Source organism: Rhinoderma darwinii, unplaced genomic scaffold, assembly GCF_050947455.1.
Source record: "Rhinoderma darwinii isolate aRhiDar2 unplaced genomic scaffold, aRhiDar2.hap1 Scaffold_899, whole genome shotgun sequence".
Lineage (NCBI taxonomy): Eukaryota > Metazoa > Chordata > Amphibia > Anura > Rhinodermatidae > Rhinoderma > Rhinoderma darwinii.
Window position 1 is genome coordinate 71908 of NW_027464471.1, and position 17643 is coordinate 89550.

A 17643-nucleotide genomic window follows, 5' to 3' on the forward strand; every position below is an offset into this window, starting at 1 on the left:
AAGAGGCCCTACTAAGTCGCTGAGGATTTTTCCTGGTTTTTGGTCCGAAGCAGGCCAAAGATCACCTGTCTGCATCCACCTTTTTGGATTGAAAGCAGCTTTGTTAACAATCAGTGGTCAAATCACAAGCATACAGTATACCGTCAACCAGCCCAATCAATCAATATCTTTGACACAGGCTCAAAGTAGCACAACATAGTACAGCAAAGGCACAGGTCCTACACTTTACGTTACACTCTGCACTAACATTGAGATAAAGCATCACATAGGAAAGCCACAAAACCAAAGGCAGCTGATAAGGGAGAGAGGAGTATCCAATCCTCTTGGCCACCCAGAGGTCAATTGATGGCTGGCTCGCTCGATCGATCGATCTAGCAAGTATCTCTGACTAGTAATAGTCAGCATTGAATAATAAGCACTGTTTTTCACCAGAGTAAATCAGGGGAAAGCGCGAACGCAGTCCCCCACTACCACAAATTATGCAGTCGAGTTTCCCGCATTTGGGGAAATCGCAGGGGTCAGCACACCCGAAGTGCAATGGATGAGCCTCACCCTGGGAGAACCACCTTAGTGATCATGGTATCTCCCCTGCCAGGTAAGTATGAGTTGCATAGCGCCTGCCAGACAGGCTCCCCTCACAAGAGGCCCTACTAAGTCGCTGAGGATTTTTCCTGGTTTTTGGTCCGAAGCAGGCCAAAGATCACCTGTCTGCATCCACCTTTTTGGATTGAAAGCAGCTTTGTTAACAATCAGTGGTCAAATCACAAGCATACAGTATACCGTCAACCAGCCCAATCAATCAATATCTTTGACACAGGCTCAAAGTAGCACAACATAGTACAGCAAAGGCACAGGTCCTACACTTTACGTTACACTCTGCACTAACATTGAGATAAAGCATCACATAGGAAAGCCACAAAACCAAAGGCAGCTGATAAGGGAGAGAGGAGTATCCAATCCTCTTGGCCACCCAGAGGTCAATTGATGGCTGGCTCGCTCGATCGATCTAGCAAGTATCTCTGACTAGTAATAGTCAGCATTGATTAATAAGCACTGTTTTTCACCAGAGTAAATCAGGGGAAAGCGCGAACGCAGTCCCCCACTACCACAAATTATGCAGTCGAGTTTCCCGCATTTGGGGAAATCGCAGGGGTCAGCACACCCGAAGTGCAATGGATGAGCCTCACCCTGGGAGAACCACCTTAGTGATCATGGTATCTCCCCTGCCAGGTAAGTATGAGTTGCATAGCGCCTGCCAGACAGGCTCCCCTCACAAGAGGCCCTACTAAGTCGCTGAGGATTTTTCCTGGTTTTTGGTCCGAAGCAGGCCAAAGATCACCTGTCTGGATCCAACTGCGCCAAAAAACGGATGCACCTCATTGTACGGAGCCAGGGGTGTGCAGGCACCCCAAATTCCATAAGACACAGGCTCAAGTCTAAGCACTTCCAAGATGCACAGCAACCAGGGTATTAGCATATGGGGCGGCGGCTTCTGGTCAGAGCATTGCCGTGCCGATGAAGCAGTCCCCACATTTGCATGCCGTCACCTGTGAGACAGAGAGGAAGGATAGGTTAGGTTAGGGAAAGGCTCGCCATGCCCTGACTTCTCGAAGCCCAGCAGAAAAAGAAACTTCACTGATCACACTGTTGTTCATCCACGAGGGGGAGACAAAGGCTGCGTATACAGCTAAATATAAAGAGATAATGTACCACATTTTGGATTGAAAAACAGCTTTGTTGACAATCGGTGGTTAAATCACAAGCATACAAGTACCTCTGACTAGTAACAGTCAGCATTGAATAATAAGCACTGTTTTTCACCAGAGTAAATCAGGGGAAAGCGCGAACGCAGTCCCCCACTACCACAAATTATGCAGTCGAGTTTCCCGCATTTGGGGAAATCGCAGGGGTCAGCACACCCGAAGTGCAATGGATGAGCCTCACCCTGGGAGAACCACCTTAATGATCATGGTATCTCCCCTGCCAGGTAAGTATGAGTTGCATAGCGCCTGCCAGACAGGCTCCCCTCACAAGAGGCCCTACTAAGTCGCTGAGGATTTTTCCTGGTTTTTGGTCCGAAGCAGGCCAAAGATCACCTGTCTGCATCCACCTTTTTGGATTGAAAGCAGCTTTGTTAACAATCAGTGGTCAAATCACAAGCATACAGTATACCGTCAACCAGCCCAATCAATCAATATCTTTGACACAGGCTCAAAGTAGCACAACATAGTACAGCAAAGGCACAGGTCCTACACTTTACGTTACACTCTGCACTAACATTGAGATAAAGCATCACATAGGAAAGCCACAAAACCAAAGGCAGCTGATAAGGGAGAGAGGAGTATCCAATCCTCTTGGCCACCCAGAGGTCAATTGATGGCTGGCTCGCTCGATCGATCGATCTAGCAAGTATCTCTGACTAGTAATAGTCAGCATTGAATAATAAGCACTGTTTTTCACCAGAGTAAATCAGGGGAAAGCGCGAACGCAGTCCCCCACTACCACAAATTATGCAGTCGAGTTTCCCGCATTTGGGGAAATCGCAGGGGTCAGCACACCCGAAGTGCAATGGATGAGCCTCACCCTGGGAGAACCACCTTAGTGATCATGGTATCTCCCCTGCCAGGTAAGTATGAGTTGCATAGCGCCTGCCAGACAGGCTCCCCTCACAAGAGGCCCTACTAAGTCGCTGAGGATTTTTCCTGGTTTTTGGTCCGAAGCAGGCCAAAGATCACCTGTCTGCATCCACCTTTTTGGATTGAAAGCAGCTTTGTTAACAATCAGTGGTCAAATCACAAGCATACAGTATACCGTCAACCAGCCCAATCAATCAATATCTTTGACACAGGCTCAAAGTAGCACAACATAGTACAGCAAAGGCACAGGTCCTACACTTTACGTTACACTCTGCACTAACATTGAGATAAAGCATCACATAGGAAAGCCACAAAACCAAAGGCAGCTGATAAGGGAGAGAGGAGTATCCAATCCTCTTGGCCACCCAGAGGTCAATTGATGGCTGGCTCGCTCGATCTAGCAAGTATCTCTGACTAGTAATAGTCAGCATTGAATAATAAGCACTGTTTTTCACCAGAGTAAATCAGGGGAAAGCGCAAACGCAGTCCCCCACTACCACAAATTATGCAGTCGAGTTTCCCGCATTTGGGGAAATCGCAGGGGTCAGCACACCCGAAGTGCAATGGCTGAGCCTCACCCTGGGAGAACCACCTTAATGATCATGGTATCTCCCCTGCCAGGTAAGTATGAGTTGCATAGCGCCTGCCAGACAGGCTCCCCTCACAAGAGGCCCTACTAAGTCGCTGAGGATTTTTCCTGGTTTTTGGTCCGAAGCAGGCCAAAGATCACCTGTCTGCATCCACCTTTTTGGATTGAAAGCAGCTTTGTTAACAATCAGTGGTCAAATCACAAGCATACAGTATACCGTCAACCAGCCCAATCAATCAATATCTTTGACACAGGCTCAAAGTAGCACAACATAGTACAGCAAAGGCACAGGTCCTACACTTTACGTTACACTCTGCACTAACATTGAGATAAAGCATCACATAGGAAAGCCACAAAACCAAAGGCAGCTGATAAGGGAGAGAGGAGTATCCAATCCTCTTGGCCACCCAGAGGTCAATTGATGGCTGGCTCGCTCGATCGATCGATCTAGCAAGTATCTCTGACTAGTAATAGTCAGCATTGAATAATAAGCACTGTTTTTCACCAGAGTAAATCAGGGGAAAGCGCGAACGCAGTCCCCCACTACCACAAATTATGCAGTCGAGTTTCCCGCATTTGGGGAAATCGCAGGGGTCAGCACACCCGAAGTGCAATGGATGAGCCTCACCCTGGGAGAACCACCTTAGTGATCATGGTATCTCCCCTGCCAGGTAAGTATGAGTTGCATAGCGCCTGCCAGACAGGCTCCCCTCACAAGAGGCCCTACTAAGTCGCTGAGGATTTTTCCTGGTTTTTGGTCCGAAGCAGGCCAAAGATCACCTGTCTGCATCCACCTTTTTGGATTGAAAGCAGCTTTGTTAACAATCAGTGGTCAAATCACAAGCATACAGTATACCGTCAACCAGCCCAATCAATCAATATCTTTGACACAGGCTCAAAGTAGCACAACATAGTACAGCAAAGGCACAGGTCCTACACTTTACGTTACACTCTGCACTAACATTGAGATAAAGCATCACATAGGAAAGCCACAAAACCAAAGGCAGCTGATAAGGGAGAGAGGAGTATCCAATCCTCTTGGCCACCCAGAGGTCAATTGATGGCTGGCTCGCTCGATCTAGCAAGTATCTCTGACTAGTAATAGTCAGCATTGAATAATAAGCACTGTTTTTCACCAGAGTAAATCAGGGGAAAGCGCAAACGCAGTCCCCCACTACCACAAATTATGCAGTCGAGTTTCCCGCATTTGGGGAAATCGCAGGGGTCAGCACACCCGAAGTGCAATGGATGAGCCTCACCCTGGGAGAACCACCTTAATGATCATGGTATCTCCCCTGCCAGGTAAGTATGAGTTGCATAGCGCCTGCCAGACAGGCTCCCCTCACAAGAGGCCCTACTAAGTCGCTGAGGATTTTTCCTGGTTTTTGGTCCGAAGCAGGCCAAAGATCACCTGTCTGCATCCACCTTTTTGGATTGAAAGCAGCTTTGTTAACAATCAGTGGTCAAATCACAAGCATACAGTATACCGTCAACCAGCCCAATCAATCAATATCTTTGACACAGGCTCAAAGTAGCACAACATAGTACAGCAAAGGCACAGGTCCTACACTTTACGTTACACTCTGCACTAACATTGAGATAAAGCATCACATAGGAAAGCCACAAAACCAAAGGCAGCTGATAAGGGAGAGAGGAGTATCCAATCCTCTTGGCCACCCAGAGGTCAATTGATGGCTGGCTCGCTCGATCGATCGATCTAGCAAGTATCTCTGACTAGTAATAGTCAGCATTGAATAATAAGCACTGTTTTTCACCAGAGTAAATCAGGGGAAAGCGCGAACGCAGTCCCCCACTACCACAAATTATGCAGTCGAGTTTCCCGCATTTGGGGAAATCGCAGGGGTCAGCACACCCGAAGTGCAATGGATGAGCCTCACCCTGGGAGAACCACCTTAGTGATCATGGTATCTCCCCTGCCAGGTAAGTATGAGTTGCATAGCGCCTGCCAGACAGGCTCCCCTCACAAGAGGCCCTACTAAGTCGCTGAGGATTTTTCCTGGTTTTTGGTCCGAAGCAGGCCAAAGATCACCTGTCTGCATCCACCTTTTTGGATTGAAAGCAGCTTTGTTAACAATCAGTGGTCAAATCACAAGCATACAGTATACCGTCAACCAGCCCAATCAATCAATATCTTTGACACAGGCTCAAAGTAGCACAACATAGTACAGCAAAGGCACAGGTCCTACACTTTACGTTACACTCTGCACTAACATTGAGATAAAGCATCACATAGGAAAGCCACAAAACCAAAGGCAGCTGATAAGGGAGAGAGGAGTATCCAATCCTCTTGGCCACCCAGAGGTCAATTGATGGCTGGCTCGCTCGATCGATCGATCGATCTAGCAAGTATCTCTGACTAGTAATAGTCAGCATTGAATAATAAGCACTGTTTTTCACCAGAGTAAATCAGGGGAAAGCGCGAACGCAGTCCCCCACTACCACAAATTATGCAGTCGAGTTTCCCGCATTTGGGGAAATCGCAGGGGTCAGCACACCCGAAGTGCAATGGATGAGCCTCACCCTGGGAGAACCACCTTAGTGATCATGGTATCTCCCCTGCCAGGTAAGTATGAGTTGCATAGCGCCTGCCAGACAGGCTCCCCTCACAAGAGGCCCTACTAAGTCGCTGAGGATTTTTCCTGGTTTTTGGTCCGAAGCAGGCCAAAGATCACCTGTCTGCATCCACCTTTTTGGATTGAAAGCAGCTTTGTTAACAATCAGTGGTCAAATCACAAGCATACAGTATACCGTCAACCAGCCCAATCAATCAATATCTTTGACACAGGCTCAAAGTAGCACAACATAGTACAGCAAAGGCACAGGTCCTACACTTTACGTTACACTCTGCACTAACATTGAGATAAAGCATCACATAGGAAAGCCACAAAACCAAAGGCAGCTGATAAGGGAGAGAGGAGTATCCAATCCTCTTGGCCACCCAGAGGTCAATTGATGGCTGGCTCGCTCGATCTAGCAAGTATCTCTGACTAGTAATAGTCAGCATTGAATAATAAGCACTGTTTTTCACCAGAGTAAATCAGGGGAAAGCGCAAACGCAGTCCCCCACTACCACAAATTATGCAGTCGAGTTTCCCGCATTTGGGGAAATCGCAGGGGTCAGCACACCCGAAGTGCAATGGCTGAGCCTCACCCTGGGAGAACCACCTTAATGATCATGGTATCTCCCCTGCCAGGTAAGTATGAGTTGCATAGCGCCTGCCAGACAGGCTCCCCTCACAAGAGGCCCTACTAAGTCGCTGAGGATTTTTCCTGGTTTTTGGTCCGAAGCAGGCCAAAGATCACCTGTCTGCATCCACCTTTTTGGATTGAAAGCAGCTTTGTTAACAATCAGTGGTCAAATCACAAGCATACAGTATACCGTCAACCAGCCCAATCAATCAATATCTTTGACACAGGCTCAAAGTAGCACAACATAGTACAGTAAAGGCACAGGTCCTACACTTTACGTTACACTCTGCACTAACATTGAGATAAAGCATCACATAGGAAAGCCACAAAACCAAAGGCAGCTGATAAGGGAGAGAGGAGTATCCAATCCTCTTGGCCACCCAGAGGTCAATTGATGGCTGGCTCGCTCGATCGATCGATCTAGCAAGTATCTCTGACTAGTAATAGTCAGCATTGAATAATAAGCACTGTTTTTCACCAGAGTAAATCAGGGGAAAGCGCGAACGCAGTCCCCCACTACCACAAATTATGCAGTCGAGTTTCCCGCATTTGGGGAAATCGCAGGGGTCAGCACACCCGAAGTGCAATGGATGAGCCTCACCCTGGGAGAACCACCTTAGTGATCATGGTATCTCCCCTGCCAGGTAAGTATGAGTTGCATAGCGCCTGCCAGACAGGCTCCCCTCACAAGAGGCCCTACTAAGTCGCTGAGGATTTTTCCTGGTTTTTGGTCCGAAGCAGGCCAAAGATCACCTGTCTGCATCCACCTTTTTGGATTGAAAGCAGCTTTGTTAACAATCAGTGGTCAAATCACAAGCATACAGTATACCGTCAACCAGCCCAATCAATCAATATCTTTGACACAGGCTCAAAGTAGCACAACATAGTACAGCAAAGGCACAGGTCCTACACTTTACGTTACACTCTGCACTAACATTGAGATAAAGCATCACATAGGAAAGCCACAAAACCAAAGGCAGCTGATAAGGGAGAGAGGAGTATCCAATCCTCTTGGCCACCCAGAGGTCAATTGATGGCTGGCTCGCTCGATCGATCTAGCAAGTATCTCTGACTAGTAATAGTCAGCATTGATTAATAAGCACTGTTTTTCACCAGAGTAAATCAGGGGAAAGCGCGAACGCAGTCCCCCACTACCACAAATTATGCAGTCGAGTTTCCCGCATTTGGGGAAATCGCAGGGGTCAGCACACCCGAAGTGCAATGGATGAGCCTCACCCTGGGAGAACCACCTTAGTGATCATGGTATCTCCCCTGCCAGGTAAGTATGAGTTGCATAGCGCCTGCCAGACAGGCTCCCCTCACAAGAGGCCCTACTAAGTCGCTGAGGATTTTTCCTGGTTTTTGGTCCGAAGCAGGCCAAAGATCACCTGTCTGGATCCAACTGCGCCAAAAAACGGATGCACCTCATTGTACGGAGCCAGGGGTGTGCAGGCACCCCAAATTCCATAAGACACAGGCTCAAGTCTAAGCACTTCCAAGATGCACAGCAACCAGGGTATTAGCATATGGGGCGGCGGCTTCTGGTCAGAGCATTGCCGTGCCGATGAAGCAGTCCCCACATTTGCATGCCGTCACCTGTGAGACAGAGAGGAAGGATAGGTTAGGTTAGGGAAAGGCTCGCCATGCCCTGACTTCTCGAAGCCCAGCAGAAAAAGAAACTTCACTGATCACACTGTTGTTCATCCACGAGGGGGAGACAAAGGCTGCGTATACAGCTAAATATAAAGAGATAATGTACCACATTTTGGATTGAAAAACAGCTTTGTTGACAATCGGTGGTTAAATCACAAGCATACAAGTACCTCTGACTAGTAACAGTCAGCATTGAATAATAAGCACTGTTTTTCACCAGAGTAAATCAGGGGAAAGCGCGAACGCAGTCCCCCACTACCACAAATTATGCAGTCGAGTTTCCCGCATTTGGGGAAATCGCAGGGGTCAGCACACCCGAAGTGCAATGGATGAGCCTCACCCTGGGAGAACCACCTTAATGATCATGGTATCTCCCCTGCCAGGTAAGTATGAGTTGCATAGCGCCTGCCAGACAGGCTCCCCTCACAAGAGGCCCTACTAAGTCGCTGAGGATTTTTCCTGGTTTTTGGTCCGAAGCAGGCCAAAGATCACCTGTCTGCATCCACCTTTTTGGATTGAAAGCAGCTTTGTTAACAATCAGTGGTCAAATCACAAGCATACAGTATACCGTCAACCAGCCCAATCAATCAATATCTTTGACACAGGCTCAAAGTAGCACAACATAGTACAGCAAAGGCACAGGTCCTACACTTTACGTTACACTCTGCACTAACATTGAGATAAAGCATCACATAGGAAAGCCACAAAACCAAAGGCAGCTGATAAGGGAGAGAGGAGTATCCAATCCTCTTGGCCACCCAGAGGTCAATTGATGGCTGGCTCGCTCGATCGATCGATCTAGCAAGTATCTCTGACTAGTAATAGTCAGCATTGAATAATAAGCACTGTTTTTCACCAGAGTAAATCAGGGGAAAGCGCGAACGCAGTCCCCCACTACCACAAATTATGCAGTCGAGTTTCCCGCATTTGGGGAAATCGCAGGGGTCAGCACACCCGAAGTGCAATGGATGAGCCTCACCCTGGGAGAACCACCTTAGTGATCATGGTATCTCCCCTGCCAGGTAAGTATGAGTTGCATAGCGCCTGCCAGACAGGCTCCCCTCACAAGAGGCCCTACTAAGTCGCTGAGGATTTTTCCTGGTTTTTGGTCCGAAGCAGGCCAAAGATCACCTGTCTGCATCCACCTTTTTGGATTGAAAGCAGCTTTGTTAACAATCAGTGGTCAAATCACAAGCATACAGTATACCGTCAACCAGCCCAATCAATCAATATCTTTGACACAGGCTCAAAGTAGCACAACATAGTACAGCAAAGGCACAGGTCCTACACTTTACGTTACACTCTGCACTAACATTGAGATAAAGCATCACATAGGAAAGCCACAAAACCAAAGGCAGCTGATAAGGGAGAGAGGAGTATCCAATCCTCTTGGCCACCCAGAGGTCAATTGATGGCTGGCTCGCTCGATCTAGCAAGTATCTCTGACTAGTAATAGTCAGCATTGAATAATAAGCACTGTTTTTCACCAGAGTAAATCAGGGGAAAGCGCAAACGCAGTCCCCCACTACCACAAATTATGCAGTCGAGTTTCCCGCATTTGGGGAAATCGCAGGGGTCAGCACACCCGAAGTGCAATGGCTGAGCCTCACCCTGGGAGAACCACCTTAATGATCATGGTATCTCCCCTGCCAGGTAAGTATGAGTTGCATAGCGCCTGCCAGACAGGCTCCCCTCACAAGAGGCCCTACTAAGTCGCTGAGGATTTTTCCTGGTTTTTGGTCCGAAGCAGGCCAAAGATCACCTGTCTGCATCCACCTTTTTGGATTGAAAGCAGCTTTGTTAACAATCAGTGGTCAAATCACAAGCATACAGTATACCGTCAACCAGCCCAATCAATCAATATCTTTGACACAGGCTCAAAGTAGCACAACATAGTACAGCAAAGGCACAGGTCCTACACTTTACGTTACACTCTGCACTAACATTGAGATAAAGCATCACATAGGAAAGCCACAAAACCAAAGGCAGCTGATAAGGGAGAGAGGAGTATCCAATCCTCTTGGCCACCCAGAGGTCAATTGATGGCTGGCTCGCTCGATCGATCGATCTAGCAAGTATCTCTGACTAGTAATAGTCAGCATTGAATAATAAGCACTGTTTTTCACCAGAGTAAATCAGGGGAAAGCGCGAACGCAGTCCCCCACTACCACAAATTATGCAGTCGAGTTTCCCGCATTTGGGGAAATCGCAGGGGTCAGCACACCCGAAGTGCAATGGATGAGCCTCACCCTGGGAGAACCACCTTAGTGATCATGGTATCTCCCCTGCCAGGTAAGTATGAGTTGCATAGCGCCTGCCAGACAGGCTCCCCTCACAAGAGGCCCTACTAAGTCGCTGAGGATTTTTCCTGGTTTTTGGTCCGAAGCAGGCCAAAGATCACCTGTCTGCATCCACCTTTTTGGATTGAAAGCAGCTTTGTTAACAATCAGTGGTCAAATCACAAGCATACAGTATACCGTCAACCAGCCCAATCAATCAATATCTTTGACACAGGCTCAAAGTAGCACAACATAGTACAGCAAAGGCACAGGTCCTACACTTTACGTTACACTCTGCACTAACATTGAGATAAAGCATCACATAGGAAAGCCACAAAACCAAAGGCAGCTGATAAGGGAGAGAGGAGTATCCAATCCTCTTGGCCACCCAGAGGTCAATTGATGGCTGGCTCGCTCGATCTAGCAAGTATCTCTGACTAGTAATAGTCAGCATTGAATAATAAGCACTGTTTTTCACCAGAGTAAATCAGGGGAAAGCGCAAACGCAGTCCCCCACTACCACAAATTATGCAGTCGAGTTTCCCGCATTTGGGGAAATCGCAGGGGTCAGCACACCCGAAGTGCAATGGATGAGCCTCACCCTGGGAGAACCACCTTAATGATCATGGTATCTCCCCTGCCAGGTAAGTATGAGTTGCATAGCGCCTGCCAGACAGGCTCCCCTCACAAGAGGCCCTACTAAGTCGCTGAGGATTTTTCCTGGTTTTTGGTCCGAAGCAGGCCAAAGATCACCTGTCTGCATCCACCTTTTTGGATTGAAAGCAGCTTTGTTAACAATCAGTGGTCAAATCACAAGCATACAGTATACCGTCAACCAGCCCAATCAATCAATATCTTTGACACAGGCTCAAAGTAGCACAACATAGTACAGCAAAGGCACAGGTCCTACACTTTACGTTACACTCTGCACTAACATTGAGATAAAGCATCACATAGGAAAGCCACAAAACCAAAGGCAGCTGATAAGGGAGAGAGGAGTATCCAATCCTCTTGGCCACCCAGAGGTCAATTGATGGCTGGCTCGCTCGATCGATCGATCTAGCAAGTATCTCTGACTAGTAATAGTCAGCATTGAATAATAAGCACTGTTTTTCACCAGAGTAAATCAGGGGAAAGCGCGAACGCAGTCCCCCACTACCACAAATTATGCAGTCGAGTTTCCCGCATTTGGGGAAATCGCAGGGGTCAGCACACCCGAAGTGCAATGGCTGAGCCTCACCCTGGGAGAACCACCTTAATGATCATGGTATCTCCCCTGCCAGGTAAGTATGAGTTGCATAGCGCCTGCCAGACAGGCTCCCCTCACAAGAGGCCCTACTAAGTCGCTGAGGATTTTTCCTGGTTTTTGGTCCGAAGCAGGCCAAAGATCACCTGTCTGCATCCACCTTTTTGGATTGAAAGCAGCTTTGTTAACAATCAGTGGTCAAATCACAAGCATACAGTATACCGTCAACCAGCCCAATCAATCAATATCTTTGACACAGGCTCAAAGTAGCACAACATAGTACAGCAAAGGCACAGGTCCTACACTTTACGTTACACTCTGCACTAACATTGAGATAAAGCATCACATAGGAAAGCCACAAAACCAAAGGCAGCTGATAAGGGAGAGAGGAGTATCCAATCCTCTTGGCCACCCAGAGGTCAATTGATGGCTGGCTCGCTCGATCGATCGATCTAGCAAGTATCTCTGACTAGTAATAGTCAGCATTGAATAATAAGCACTGTTTTTCACCAGAGTAAATCAGGGGAAAGCGCGAACGCAGTCCCCCACTACCACAAATTATGCAGTCGAGTTTCCCGCATTTGGGGAAATCGCAGGGGTCAGCACACCCGAAGTGCAATGGATGAGCCTCACCCTGGGAGAACCACCTTAGTGATCATGGTATCTCCCCTGCCAGGTAAGTATGAGTTGCATAGCGCCTGCCAGACAGGCTCCCCTCACAAGAGGCCCTACTAAGTCGCTGAGGATTTTTCCTGGTTTTTGGTCCGAAGCAGGCCAAAGATCACCTGTCTGCATCCACCTTTTTGGATTGAAAGCAGCTTTGTTAACAATCAGTGGTCAAATCACAAGCATACAGTATACCGTCAACCAGCCCAATCAATCAATATCTTTGACACAGGCTCAAAGTAGCACAACATAGTACAGCAAAGGCACAGGTCCTACACTTTACGTTACACTCTGCACTAACATTGAGATAAAGCATCACATAGGAAAGCCACAAAACCAAAGGCAGCTGATAAGGGAGAGAGGAGTATCCAATCCTCTTGGCCACCCAGAGGTCAATTGATGGCTGGCTCGCTCGATCTAGCAAGTATCTCTGACTAGTAATAGTCAGCATTGAATAATAAGCACTGTTTTTCACCAGAGTAAATCAGGGGAAAGCGCAAACGCAGTCCCCCACTACCACAAATTATGCAGTCGAGTTTCCCGCATTTGGGGAAATCGCAGGGGTCAGCACACCCGAAGTGCAATGGCTGAGCCTCACCCTGGGAGAACCACCTTAATGATCATGGTATCTCCCCTGCCAGGTAAGTATGAGTTGCATAGCGCCTGCCAGACAGGCTCCCCTCACAAGAGGCCCTACTAAGTCGCTGAGGATTTTTCCTGGTTTTTGGTCCGAAGCAGGCCAAAGATCACCTGTCTGCATCCACCTTTTTGGATTGAAAGCAGCTTTGTTAACAATCAGTGGTCAAATCACAAGCATACAGTATACCGTCAACCAGCCCAATCAATCAATATCTTTGACACAGGCTCAAAGTAGCACAACATAGTACAGCAAAGGCACAGGTCCTACACTTTACGTTACACTCTGCACTAACATTGAGATAAAGCATCACATAGGAAAGCCACAAAACCAAAGGCAGCTGATAAGGGAGAGAGGAGTATCCAATCCTCTTGGCCACCCAGAGGTCAATTGATGGCTGGCTCGCTCGATCGATCGATCTAGCAAGTATCTCTGACTAGTAATAGTCAGCATTGAATAATAAGCACTGTTTTTCACCAGAGTAAATCAGGGGAAAGCGCGAACGCAGTCCCCCACTACCACAAATTATGCAGTCGAGTTTCCCGCATTTGGGGAAATCGCAGGGGTCAGCACACCCGAAGTGCAATGGATGAGCCTCACCCTGGGAGAACCACCTTAGTGATCATGGTATCTCCCCTGCCAGGTAAGTATGAGTTGCATAGCGCCTGCCAGACAGGCTCCCCTCACAAGAGGCCCTACTAAGTCGCTGAGGATTTTTCCTGGTTTTTGGTCCGAAGCAGGCCAAAGATCACCTGTCTGCATCCACCTTTTTGGATTGAAAGCAGCTTTGTTAACAATCAGTGGTCAAATCACAAGCATACAGTATACCGTCAACCAGCCCAATCAATCAATATCTTTGACACAGGCTCAAAGTAGCACAACATAGTACAGCAAAGGCACAGGTCCTACACTTTACGTTACACTCTGCACTAACATTGAGATAAAGCATCACATAGGAAAGCCACAAAACCAAAGGCAGCTGATAAGGGAGAGAGGAGTATCCAATCCTCTTGGCCACCCAGAGGTCAATTGATGGCTGGCTCGCTCGATCTAGCAAGTATCTCTGACTAGTAATAGTCAGCATTGAATAATAAGCACTGTTTTTCACCAGAGTAAATCAGGGGAAAGCGCAAACGCAGTCCCCCACTACCACAAATTATGCAGTCGAGTTTCCCGCATTTGGGGAAATCGCAGGGGTCAGCACACCCGAAGTGCAATGGATGAGCCTCACCCTGGGAGAACCACCTTAATGATCATGGTATCTCCCCTGCCAGGTAAGTATGAGTTGCATAGCGCCTGCCAGACAGGCTCCCCTCACAAGAGGCCCTACTAAGTCGCTGAGGATTTTTCCTGGTTTTTGGTCCGAAGCAGGCCAAAGATCACCTGTCTGCATCCACCTTTTTGGATTGAAAGCAGCTTTGTTAACAATCAGTGGTCAAATCACAAGCATACAGTATACCGTCAACCAGCCCAATCAATCAATATCTTTGACACAGGCTCAAAGTAGCACAACATAGTACAGCAAAGGCACAGGTCCTACACTTTACGTTACACTCTGCACTAACATTGAGATAAAGCATCACATAGGAAAGCCACAAAACCAAAGGCAGCTGATAAGGGAGAGAGGAGTATCCAATCCTCTTGGCCACCCAGAGGTCAATTGATGGCTGGCTCGCTCGATCGATCGATCTAGCAAGTATCTCTGACTAGTAATAGTCAGCATTGAATAATAAGCACTGTTTTTCACCAGAGTAAATCAGGGGAAAGCGCGAACGCAGTCCCCCACTACCACAAATTATGCAGTCGAGTTTCCCGCATTTGGGGAAATCGCAGGGGTCAGCACACCCGAAGTGCAATGGCTGAGCCTCACCCTGGGAGAACCACCTTAAAGATCATGGTATCTCCCCTGCCAGGTAAGTATGAGTTGCATAGCGCCTGCCAGACAGGCTCCCCTCACAAGAGGCCCTACTAAGTCGCTGAGGATTTTTCCTGGTTTTTGGTCCGAAGCAGGCCAAAGATCACCTGTCTGCATCCACCTTTTTGGATTGAAAGCAGCTTTGTTAACAATCAGTGGTCAAATCACAAGCATACAGTATACCGTCAACCAGCCCAATCAATCAATATCTTTGACACAGGCTCAAAGTAGCACAACATAGTACAGCAAAGGCACAGGTCCTACACTTTACGTTACACTCTGCACTAACATTGAGATAAAGCATCACATAGGAAAGCCACAAAACCAAAGGCAGCTGATAAGGGAGAGAGGAGTATCCAATCCTCTTGGCCACCCAGAGGTCAATTGATGGCTGGCTCGCTCGATCGATCGAGCAAGTATCTCTGACTAGTAATAGTCAGCATTGAATAATAAGCACTGTTTTTCACCAGAGTAAATCAGGGGAAAGCGCGAACGCAGTCCCCCACTACCACAAATTATGCAGTCGAGTTTCCCGCATTTGGGGAAATCGCAGGGGTCAGCACACCCGAAGTGCAATGGATGAGCCTCACCCTGGGAGAACCACCTTAGTGATCATGGTATCTCCCCTGCCAGGTAAGTATGAGTTGCATAGCGCCTGCCAGACAGGCTCCCCTCACAAGAGGCCCTACTAAGTCGCTGAGGATTTTTCCTGGTTTTTGGTCCGAAGCAGGCCAAAGATCACCTGTCTGCATCCACCTTTTTGGATTGAAAGCAGCTTTGTTAACAATCAGTGGTCAAATCACAAGCATACAGTATACCGTCAACCAGCCCAATCAATCAATATCTTTGACACAGGCTCAAAGTAGCACAACATAGTACAGCAAAGGCACAGGTCCTACACTTTACGTTACACTCTGCACTAACATTGAGATAAAGCATCACATAGGAAAGCCACAAAACCAAAGGCAGCTGATAAGGGAGAGAGGAGTATCCAATCCTCTTGGCCACCCAGAGGTCAATTGATGGCTGGCTCGCTCGATCTAGCAAGTATCTCTGACTAGTAATAGTCAGCATTGAATAATAAGCACTGTTTTTCACCAGAGTAAATCAGGGGAAAGCGCAAACGCAGTCCCCCACTACCACAAATTATGCAGTCGAGTTTCCCGCATTTGGGGAAATCGCAGGGGTCAGCACACCCGAAGTGCAATGGATGAGCCTCACCCTGGGAGAACCACCTTAATGATCATGGTATCTCCCCTGCCAGGTAAGTATGAGTTGCATAGCGCCTGCCAGACAGGCTCCCCTCACAAGAGGCCCTACTAAGTCGCTGAGGATTTTTCCTGGTTTTTGGTCCGAAGCAGGCCAAAGATCACCTGTCTGCATCCACCTTTTTGGATTGAAAGCAGCTTTGTTAACAATCAGTGGTCAAATCACAAGCATACAGTATACCGTCAACCAGCCCAATCAATCAATATCTTTGACACAGGCTCAAAGTAGCACAACATAGTACAGCAAAGGCACAGGTCCTACACTTTACGTTACACTCTGCACTAACATTGAGATAAAGCATCACATAGGAAAGCCACAAAACCAAAGGCAGCTGATAAGGGAGAGAGGAGTATCCAATCCTCTTGGCCACCCAGAGGTCAATTGATGGCTGGCTCGCTCGATCGATCGATCTAGCAAGTATCTCTGACTAGTAATAGTCAGCATTGAATAATAAGCACTGTTTTTCACCAGAGTAAATCAGGGGAAAGCGCGAACGCAGTCCCCCACTACCACAAATTATGCAGTCGAGTTTCCCGCATTTGGGGAAATCGCAGGGGTCAGCACACCCGAAGTGCAATGGCTGAGCCTCACCCTGGGAGAACCACCTTAAAGATCATGGTATCTCCCCTGCCAGGTAAGTATGAGTTGCATAGCGCCTGCCAGACAGGCTCCCCTCACAAGAGGCCCTACTAAGTCGCTGAGGATTTTTCCTGGTTTTTGGTCCGAAGCAGGCCAAAGATCACCTGTCTGCATCCACCTTTTTGGATTGAAAGCAGCTTTGTTAACAATCAGTGGTCAAATCACAAGCATACAGTATACCGTCAACCAGCCCAATCAATCAATATCTTTGACACAGGCTCAAAGTAGCACAACATAGTACAGCAAAGGCACAGGTCCTACACTTTACGTTACACTCTGCACTAACATTGAGATAAAGCATCACATAGGAAAGCCACAAAACCAAAGGCAGCTGATAAGGGAGAGAGGAGTATCCAATCCTCTTGGCCACCCAGAGGTCAATTGATGGCTGGCTCGCTCGATCGATCGATCTAGCAAGTATCTCTGACTAGTAATAGTCAGCATTGAATAATAAGCACTGTTTTTCACCAGAGTAAATCAGGGGAAAGCGCGAACGCAGTCCCCCACTACCACAAATTATGCAGTCGAGTTTCCCGCATTTGGGGAAATCGCAGGGGTCAGCACACCCGAAGTGCAATGGATGAGCCTCACCCTGGGAGAACCACCTTAGTGATCATGGTATCTCCCCTGCCAGGTAAGTATGAGTTGCATAGCGCCTGCCAGACAGGCTCCCCTCACAAGAGGCCCTACTAAGTCGCTGAGGATTTTTCCTGGTTTTTGGTCCGAAGCAGGCCAAAGATCACCTGTCTGCATCCACCTTTTTGGATTGAAAGCAGCTTTGTTAACAATCAGTGGTCAAATCACAAGCATACAGTATACCGTCAACCAGCCCAATCAATCAATATCTTTGACACAGGCTCAAAGTAGCACAACATAGTACAGCAAAGGCACAGGTCCTACACTT

General features: G+C 47.8%; 27 non-coding genes across 27 annotated transcripts; all 27 read right to left on the minus strand.

Annotated features, from left to right (window-relative positions):
• Positions 1–439: 439 nt before the first annotated feature.
• LOC142732185 (U1 spliceosomal RNA) lies at positions 440–603 on the minus strand. The gene has a single exon (XR_012879398.1). It is a non-coding gene; the product is annotated as a U1 spliceosomal RNA (small nuclear RNA).
• Positions 604–1074: 471 nt separating this feature from the next.
• Positions 1075–1238, minus strand: LOC142732186 (U1 spliceosomal RNA). Its single transcript, XR_012879399.1, has one exon. It is a non-coding gene; the product is annotated as a U1 spliceosomal RNA (small nuclear RNA).
• A 593-nt stretch (positions 1239–1831) lies between these two features.
• LOC142732310 (U1 spliceosomal RNA) lies at positions 1832–1995 on the minus strand. The gene has a single exon (XR_012879512.1). It is a non-coding gene; the product is annotated as a U1 spliceosomal RNA (small nuclear RNA).
• A 475-nt stretch (positions 1996–2470) lies between these two features.
• Positions 2471–2634, minus strand: LOC142732187 (U1 spliceosomal RNA). Its single transcript, XR_012879400.1, has one exon. It is a non-coding gene; the product is annotated as a U1 spliceosomal RNA (small nuclear RNA).
• Positions 2635–3101: 467 nt separating this feature from the next.
• LOC142732288 (U1 spliceosomal RNA) lies at positions 3102–3265 on the minus strand. Its single transcript, XR_012879492.1, has one exon. It is a non-coding gene; the product is annotated as a U1 spliceosomal RNA (small nuclear RNA).
• A 475-nt stretch (positions 3266–3740) lies between these two features.
• On the minus strand, positions 3741–3904 carry LOC142732188 (U1 spliceosomal RNA). The gene has a single exon (XR_012879401.1). It is a non-coding gene; the product is annotated as a U1 spliceosomal RNA (small nuclear RNA).
• Positions 3905–4371: 467 nt separating this feature from the next.
• LOC142732239 (U1 spliceosomal RNA) lies at positions 4372–4535 on the minus strand. Its single transcript, XR_012879447.1, has one exon. It is a non-coding gene; the product is annotated as a U1 spliceosomal RNA (small nuclear RNA).
• Positions 4536–5010: 475 nt separating this feature from the next.
• On the minus strand, positions 5011–5174 carry LOC142732189 (U1 spliceosomal RNA). The gene has a single exon (XR_012879402.1). It is a non-coding gene; the product is annotated as a U1 spliceosomal RNA (small nuclear RNA).
• A 479-nt stretch (positions 5175–5653) lies between these two features.
• Positions 5654–5817, minus strand: LOC142732190 (U1 spliceosomal RNA). Its single transcript, XR_012879403.1, has one exon. It is a non-coding gene; the product is annotated as a U1 spliceosomal RNA (small nuclear RNA).
• A 467-nt stretch (positions 5818–6284) lies between these two features.
• On the minus strand, positions 6285–6448 carry LOC142732289 (U1 spliceosomal RNA). Its single transcript, XR_012879493.1, has one exon. It is a non-coding gene; the product is annotated as a U1 spliceosomal RNA (small nuclear RNA).
• Positions 6449–6923: 475 nt separating this feature from the next.
• Positions 6924–7087, minus strand: LOC142732191 (U1 spliceosomal RNA). Its single transcript, XR_012879404.1, has one exon. It is a non-coding gene; the product is annotated as a U1 spliceosomal RNA (small nuclear RNA).
• Positions 7088–7558: 471 nt separating this feature from the next.
• LOC142732192 (U1 spliceosomal RNA) lies at positions 7559–7722 on the minus strand. Its single transcript, XR_012879405.1, has one exon. It is a non-coding gene; the product is annotated as a U1 spliceosomal RNA (small nuclear RNA).
• A 593-nt stretch (positions 7723–8315) lies between these two features.
• LOC142732311 (U1 spliceosomal RNA) lies at positions 8316–8479 on the minus strand. The gene has a single exon (XR_012879513.1). It is a non-coding gene; the product is annotated as a U1 spliceosomal RNA (small nuclear RNA).
• Positions 8480–8954: 475 nt separating this feature from the next.
• On the minus strand, positions 8955–9118 carry LOC142732193 (U1 spliceosomal RNA). The gene has a single exon (XR_012879406.1). It is a non-coding gene; the product is annotated as a U1 spliceosomal RNA (small nuclear RNA).
• Positions 9119–9585: 467 nt separating this feature from the next.
• On the minus strand, positions 9586–9749 carry LOC142732290 (U1 spliceosomal RNA). Its single transcript, XR_012879494.1, has one exon. It is a non-coding gene; the product is annotated as a U1 spliceosomal RNA (small nuclear RNA).
• Positions 9750–10224: 475 nt separating this feature from the next.
• LOC142732196 (U1 spliceosomal RNA) lies at positions 10225–10388 on the minus strand. Its single transcript, XR_012879408.1, has one exon. It is a non-coding gene; the product is annotated as a U1 spliceosomal RNA (small nuclear RNA).
• Positions 10389–10855: 467 nt separating this feature from the next.
• Positions 10856–11019, minus strand: LOC142732240 (U1 spliceosomal RNA). The gene has a single exon (XR_012879448.1). It is a non-coding gene; the product is annotated as a U1 spliceosomal RNA (small nuclear RNA).
• A 475-nt stretch (positions 11020–11494) lies between these two features.
• Positions 11495–11658, minus strand: LOC142732262 (U1 spliceosomal RNA). The gene has a single exon (XR_012879468.1). It is a non-coding gene; the product is annotated as a U1 spliceosomal RNA (small nuclear RNA).
• Positions 11659–12133: 475 nt separating this feature from the next.
• On the minus strand, positions 12134–12297 carry LOC142732197 (U1 spliceosomal RNA). The gene has a single exon (XR_012879409.1). It is a non-coding gene; the product is annotated as a U1 spliceosomal RNA (small nuclear RNA).
• A 467-nt stretch (positions 12298–12764) lies between these two features.
• LOC142732291 (U1 spliceosomal RNA) lies at positions 12765–12928 on the minus strand. Its single transcript, XR_012879495.1, has one exon. It is a non-coding gene; the product is annotated as a U1 spliceosomal RNA (small nuclear RNA).
• A 475-nt stretch (positions 12929–13403) lies between these two features.
• LOC142732198 (U1 spliceosomal RNA) lies at positions 13404–13567 on the minus strand. Its single transcript, XR_012879410.1, has one exon. It is a non-coding gene; the product is annotated as a U1 spliceosomal RNA (small nuclear RNA).
• A 467-nt stretch (positions 13568–14034) lies between these two features.
• LOC142732241 (U1 spliceosomal RNA) lies at positions 14035–14198 on the minus strand. Its single transcript, XR_012879449.1, has one exon. It is a non-coding gene; the product is annotated as a U1 spliceosomal RNA (small nuclear RNA).
• A 475-nt stretch (positions 14199–14673) lies between these two features.
• LOC142732298 (U1 spliceosomal RNA) lies at positions 14674–14837 on the minus strand. Its single transcript, XR_012879501.1, has one exon. It is a non-coding gene; the product is annotated as a U1 spliceosomal RNA (small nuclear RNA).
• Positions 14838–15308: 471 nt separating this feature from the next.
• Positions 15309–15472, minus strand: LOC142732199 (U1 spliceosomal RNA). Its single transcript, XR_012879411.1, has one exon. It is a non-coding gene; the product is annotated as a U1 spliceosomal RNA (small nuclear RNA).
• A 467-nt stretch (positions 15473–15939) lies between these two features.
• Positions 15940–16103, minus strand: LOC142732242 (U1 spliceosomal RNA). Its single transcript, XR_012879450.1, has one exon. It is a non-coding gene; the product is annotated as a U1 spliceosomal RNA (small nuclear RNA).
• A 475-nt stretch (positions 16104–16578) lies between these two features.
• Positions 16579–16742, minus strand: LOC142732299 (U1 spliceosomal RNA). The gene has a single exon (XR_012879502.1). It is a non-coding gene; the product is annotated as a U1 spliceosomal RNA (small nuclear RNA).
• Positions 16743–17217: 475 nt separating this feature from the next.
• Positions 17218–17381, minus strand: LOC142732200 (U1 spliceosomal RNA). Its single transcript, XR_012879412.1, has one exon. It is a non-coding gene; the product is annotated as a U1 spliceosomal RNA (small nuclear RNA).
• Positions 17382–17643: the final 262 nt, after the last annotated feature.